Source organism: Homalodisca vitripennis, chromosome 7 (genome assembly GCF_021130785.1).
Source record: "Homalodisca vitripennis isolate AUS2020 chromosome 7, UT_GWSS_2.1, whole genome shotgun sequence".
Lineage (NCBI taxonomy): Eukaryota > Metazoa > Arthropoda > Insecta > Hemiptera > Cicadellidae > Homalodisca > Homalodisca vitripennis.
In genome coordinates, this window is record NC_060213.1 from 29,752,501 (window position 1) to 29,759,287 (window position 6,787).

Here is a 6,787-nt window from a genome sequence, read left to right on the forward strand (position 1 = left end):
CCCCTTTTTTTTTGGTCTTGTAGAAAAAAAATTTTTTAACCCCCCAAAAAGGGGAAAAAAGGGGGAAAGGGTGGGATAACCGACTTTTGGGCCTACCCCCCTTTTGGGTTTTTTTTTAAAGTGTATTATGAACAGCGATAGCAAAATGTGGAGGGGGCGCCCATCTTGCTGCAGCCACATTCTTTGACTAACTTCGTTCTGAAGGACCCATCAGTAGGTTAGGTAAGAACATTGTTAAGGAAATAATTGTTACATATCTTCCACTTAAATTTCCTTCACAAAAAAATTGGGGCCCAATGATCTCTGTTTTCCAATTATGCTTCACACCACGTGTTCACCATCCAACTACCTTTGAATTGTCTACTGGGCACATATCCAATCGTGGATTCTCGTAGAACTTTATAATGCATGTTATAGTGATTCACTTGTTGTTACTTCTACAATTTCGCTCTCATCACGTCAGAGGACATCATTAAAGCAAGTCAGGATATTCGTCCATTCATCCTCATCTTGGGCCCAATAAACCAAAGATCGATACGTTGAAGATAGATCATCTTCGCTTAGGTTCTTGGATGTAAATACATCTTGTAGGGTGTGCATATTGTTTTTCGTTTGAAGGATTTTTTTTTTTTAAACTGTCGTTTGGAACTCAACCCCTGAGTCAGCCACTATTAATTGGACCCTTCAGTGCCTTGTGGGTTTTGTAGAGCAGCCTGCTCCTCATCGGCAGATTCTAACTAACTGGCCTCGCGCAATCCTTACCTTTGTTGTGATCACCAATGGCACAATTCTAGTTTCCTGGAACACAATCAAGCTAAGCTATCGAATATATTTTCGTGAGTAGTGATGTCTTTCAGAAAAACGTCACTGGAGCAGGTATCAAAAAAGTTGCTGCAGTGAAATTTAGATAACACCAACCCAAAAATATCAATATATACAAACGCCTCCGCAAAAAAGGTAGCCCTTGCCATTTTAAAAACTTACAAGTGAAACAAACTTACTGTAATTTTTCGGTGAGTAAGTTTTAAAAACTTGAGTGTATTAAAAAATGTTGCATGAGAAAACAAACATCAAATATAATGCTTCCTAGAGCTATCATTTTGCTTGTTGGTTACTGAGACAGCTAAATTTTTATAACAATAAATAAAACCTGCAATACTTGTTATTGTTTACCAGTATAGATCAGTGCAACACCTTTCATGCATTACAAAGGTTTGAAGGGGTCAGGTCAGACATTGAAATTGGATTTAGTGGTATGACGCACGCTCAAGACTAGTAATAAGGATAGGATAATAAGAGTTTGAGAATCTGTAACAAATTTTTACGAACTTTATAAGGACATTGTTTTATAGTGCGTTAATTGTTGGATAAGATTATTTGATAAACAAATTGGGGAATAAACTAATTGAAATTGTTGCCTTTACGAAACCGAAAACGCCCAAAGGTTTTAAAATACAAAAACACATTTTTTAACTACCTTAATTTGGTTCTGTGTGTAATGCAAACCATACGGATATGTAATATTTTTTAGTCATTACATTTTTAAAATTGTAAGAAATACACCCACCAAATAATATTCAACATATCAAACGCCGCCGCACAAGGCGCATGCCATTTTAAAAACTTACAAGTGAAACAAAATTACTGTAATTTTACGGTGATTAAGTTTTAAAAACTGAGTAAGTATTAAAAATGTTTGCAAGAGAAACAAACATCAAATATAATGCTTCCTAGCTATAATTTTGCTTGTTTGGTACTGAAACAGCTAAAATTTCATAACAATAATAAAACCTTGCACAATATTGTTATTGTTTACCAGAAGAACAGTGCACACCTTTCAGCTTACAAAGGTTGAAGGTCCAGGACAGACATTGGAAATTGGATTAGTGGTCCTCGTTATAAGAGTAATAAGATAGGATAATAGAGTTTGAGAATCTGTAACAATTTTACGAACTTTATAAGGACATTGTTTTATAGTGCGTTAATTGTTTGGATAAGATTATTTGATAACAAATTGGAATAAACTAATTGAAATTGTTGCCTACGAAACCGAAACCGCCAAAGTTTAAATACAAAACCATTTTTTTATACTACCTTTAATTTGGTGTGTAATGCAAACCATACGGTATTTAATATTTTTTAGTCATCAACATTTTAAAATGTAGAAATGTTTTGGGAACTGAACTTTCTTATTTGGAAGGGTAGTTTCTCAATTATTTTGGATAAATTTTGGAGCTTCATAAGTTGTTTCAATAAAAAAAAAAACCAGTTAAATAAAGTTTATTTAGATTTTTTTAACACCCTGTAAATTCAAAGCAAAGATAAATTGAAAACATTTTTTATGATCTGTGTCAAGATACCTTAAAAATGAGGTACAACACACTTATATTTCTCTTTCAAATCCCAGGACCCTATAGAAGTTTTAAGATATGCTTGCTGCAGTGCAATTGAACATTTATTCTAAATATGTGTTACTATTATGTGTCCTTATATTTCTCTTTGAAATCCTGGACTCTATAAGGAGGTTTTAAGATATGCTTGCTGCAGTACAATCGAAAATTTCTAAATATGTGTTCTTTTATGTGTCCTTATATCTTTTGAAATCCCTGGACCCTATAAAGAGGTTTTCAAGATATGCTTGCTGCAGTGCAATCAAAAAATTCTAAATATGTGTTCTTTTACGTGTCCTTATATTTCTCTTTGAAATCCCTGGACCTAAAAGAGGAGGTTTTCAAGATATGCTTGCTGCAGTGCAATCAAAAATTTCTAAATATGTGTTCTTTTACGTGTCCTTATATCTTTGAAATCCCTGGACCCTATAAAGAGGTTTTCAAGATATGCTTGCTGCAGTGCAATCAGAAAATTTCTAAATATGTTTTCTTTTATGTGTTGTTCTTATGCCTTATATTTCTATTTCAAATCCCTGGACCCTATATAAGGAGGTTTTCAAGATATGCTTGCTGCAGTGCAATCAAAAATTTCTAAATATGTGTTCTTTTATGTGTCCTTATATTTTTCTTTGAAATCCCTGGACCTTATAAGGAGGTTTTCAAGATATGCTTGCTGCAGTGCAACTTTAAACATTCTATATATATGGGTCCTTATATTTCTCTTTCAAATCCCCGAACCCTATAAGGAGGTTTTCAAGATATGCTTGCTAATTTTCCTTCCCTGTAGTAATAATCCCGGGTTTTATAAATAGATTTAGTTCACAAAATTAGCCTTAATTACTGTGTCACATTATTTCTTAAAAAACGGATATTCAATACAAATTTCTTGATGCCAAAAAATACCTAGTGCTGAATTGTGGTAGAATTCACAAAGATTATGAAGTAATTTATTCTATGGTGATTCTCAGTTTACAAGCCTGGAACATAAGGAGTCTCATTACTAGATTGAGAACTTGAACTTGATCGCAGTTAGGTCATTGGGCATTTATTGCCATTATAATTTTAAACATCGAAATAGTTAAAATATAGATATTAAGGTTGCGTACAAAACGCCAGACTGTAACAGGCTTTACGTTCTTGGACTCTAGAAGTGATGTACAAGTGCCAACTGCCAATGTCTATCCTTATGTTCAGGTATACCCAGTGGACCAGCCCTATGGTGTTCAATCCCCAGAATCCCAATGCTCCCCCCATCTACCCTTGCGGCATCTGCCACAAAGAAGTTCACGACAACGACCAGGCCATCCTCTGCGAAATCTGGCTGCAACTTCTGGTTTCACAGGTTAGTGTTCTTCCTCAACTCGTTTAGTTCCAAGATACCCAGAATCATAGGCTGATCTGTGATAGTTTTTTCACATTTGACGAATTTCTACTATATGAATTCTGACCAATGAAGTTATTATTTCTCACAATGTAATATGACTGTATAAGGTTTTCAATACACTTACAGATGTTATTAAGTGACACAGTTAACTTTTTCATCACATTTTTTTGTTTTAACTCTCACAAAATCGATTAGGCAACAATGGTAAATCATTAAGTATGTGTAATATTGTCCTTCATTTGTATATAGGATATTCTATTTGTCAGCAAACTATTCATGTCAGTGGTTTCCTGCGATGTGGTGATTGATTGTAACTAAAAGACAATATATTATAAGGCGATTTGTGTCATAAAAAGTACTGAATATACATTTTTACAAAAGTAATATTTAATTTTAGTTTTCCACAGTTTTCTATTTTTATATTATTATACCAGTTTAAGTGTAAAATTCTTGTTTAACTAAATATTTTAAATTTATTCATGGTGGATTCTATAAGTTTGCCATATTCACGGTGTGTAATGATAGTAAGATGACATTATGTTGTGATTGCAGGGTGTGTAACGGGTCTGATAGAGGCCGCGTACCAGCTGTTGACCCAGGAGGTGTACGCCGAGTGGGTCTGCGGACAAGTGTCTTCAGTCGAAAAACATCCCTCTGGTCAAATTCAAGCCTTAACACTGCGTCAACGCTCATGCTCGCGCTCTGCTCATTCTCAGATGTTTATTTATTTTTTGTAAGGACAGCCCCTTGTTAATAAAGTCCGCGGCCCCCTTGTACAGCTGGTTTGTACGTTGATTTTGAACTTCCTTGTACGAGGATAGCGTGTTAGATTTTTACGTATCAGTTGATAAAACGTGTACAGAAATTGAAAGCAATACGACTGTGGTGCTTTGTCGAATACTAGTTATTAGGTTTTAGTTTTAGCCGGCCCGACTGACGGAACGGTTTTGTTACGGTTGCGCGCTGTCGATTTGATTTTTCTAAGTGTTGGACTGACGTCAATGCAGTGTGCCACCGTTCTTTGTGCACGTTACAATGACCTTTCTCAAGGCTTAGATCACGAATGGTCTGATTTATCAAGTACCTTTAATACTCGTGGTGTATGAAAGAGCATTGTAACGTGCACAATGGCGGGTGTCACATTGTGCTTCAGTGCAATACTTCGAGAACGGTGATCTGGCATTTTAATCTTTTGAGAAGGATTCATTTTTGAGTCTTTATAATTTATAAAAAGTCATTTAATTTGTATTTTAAAACGAAATACTTCATTTAAAAGACTGCTACTGCTTGCATGAACTGAATCATTGTGAAAAATAATCGGTTGCTGAGTCAACTTGTAAATAACCGCTACATATTCCTCTGTGTTCAGCAGAAAACTCACTTTGTCGATCATCTCCGATTCCACAAAGCACCAATTTTGTACAATGTAATAAAGTTTTGTGTCTTTAAAGGTTAAAGAAAATAGTTTTTTCTATTTTACTACATTTCAACGTGCGTACAAATAAATAAATATATATATATATAAAATGTTATACACTGATATGTATTTTGATTACTTAGCAAATAGGTTAGGTTGTTTTAGTTTCTTGGTTTACATCACCGAGTTTGATAGGTTTGTAAGTGGACCCTCGCCCTTAGACGTAGAATGATGGCTCGGCACACACACGCGCGCTTGCTGCCGCTGGCAAGTCCTACGTTAGACAGCCTGTGTTACGCGCTCTTCAGCCGAAGTGAACAATCGTTACACGTAATCACTGCTTGAAGTGGAGAGAAGTTAGCAAATATTTTGAATAAAATTGTAAACTTTAATTTTTTATATATTGATACTAAAATCCAAACTATGAGTAAATTAAGTGATTGCTTATTTTTCTTGTCCTTCGTTTGTCTTGTTACAGATAAAAAATTTATCGGCGTAGGTACAATCAAAGATGAAAAGAGACCGTTAAAATATAATTGTTATATTTGACAGTTTTTAAAGTTACCATTACATAGTACCTAGTTGACTGGTTCAGTAGCAATGTTTTTATGATTCTCGTAATCATTTTTTCACATAGTCTATAATTAGTGTATTATATTTTTGGAAAGCAGAACCGCTAATTGAATTGCCACGACTGTTCATCTCAGTTGAAGGCTGATGCAGGCTGTTATAGCATAAACTGAATGTAAACATTTGCTCAAAATGTATGAATTTATTAGTTCTATGTTACAAATTATTTACCTAAATTTTTTTACCTCAGAATTCTCTTGTCACGGATCGATGCTTCCGTTTTATTAATGTACCACTAAGCGAGGGGATACCTCATATAAATGTACGAAGGAGTGTCTCCGGGTTTTGTTGATTCCGGAAACACTCGTAGGTTTGAAGGTAACTGAAATCACTGTGATTGTATGTGTTATCTTATTGGGAATCATAAATGTTTTAGTCTTCTTATTAGTTTGTAAAAGTTGCACGGTTTTAATCCTGTCTGAAAGATTACGTTTTACATCACAGGGCATTAATAAGCTTTGCTGTACATAATCATTTCATGATCACACGTGTTCACATTATTTACATGAATTTTACGTTATAAATCGTAATTTTGTTTATTGAGTAATTATTTTTAGTGAAAAAATATCCGTTATGAGTAAGACGATATTGTTGAAGACATGGGCTTTAAAAATATGTTTTTTCATGCACAAAGGATCTTGAATCTGAAAAATTTTGTTTTTTAAGTGATAAAATCCCCAGTAAAAATGAAATGTTTTGGTTGTTTTGTTTACACAAAGATAATTTTATTGATTTGTTAGCTTTATTCTTTGTAATGCATGATTTATTGAAAATCATAAGCGAGTAAATATTTTAACTACTTCTGTAAGATAAAATTGTGTATTTAGTTTGCCCCGTGATAAGTCTCTCTCGGATGAACGTTGGGCAGAAACAAGGTCTGTAAGTAGTCTGCGCCTTTGTATCCACCGTCTTTCTCTCATGTCTAAATTTATTAGTGTTGGTATCATAACAGTTTGTATCATGTAA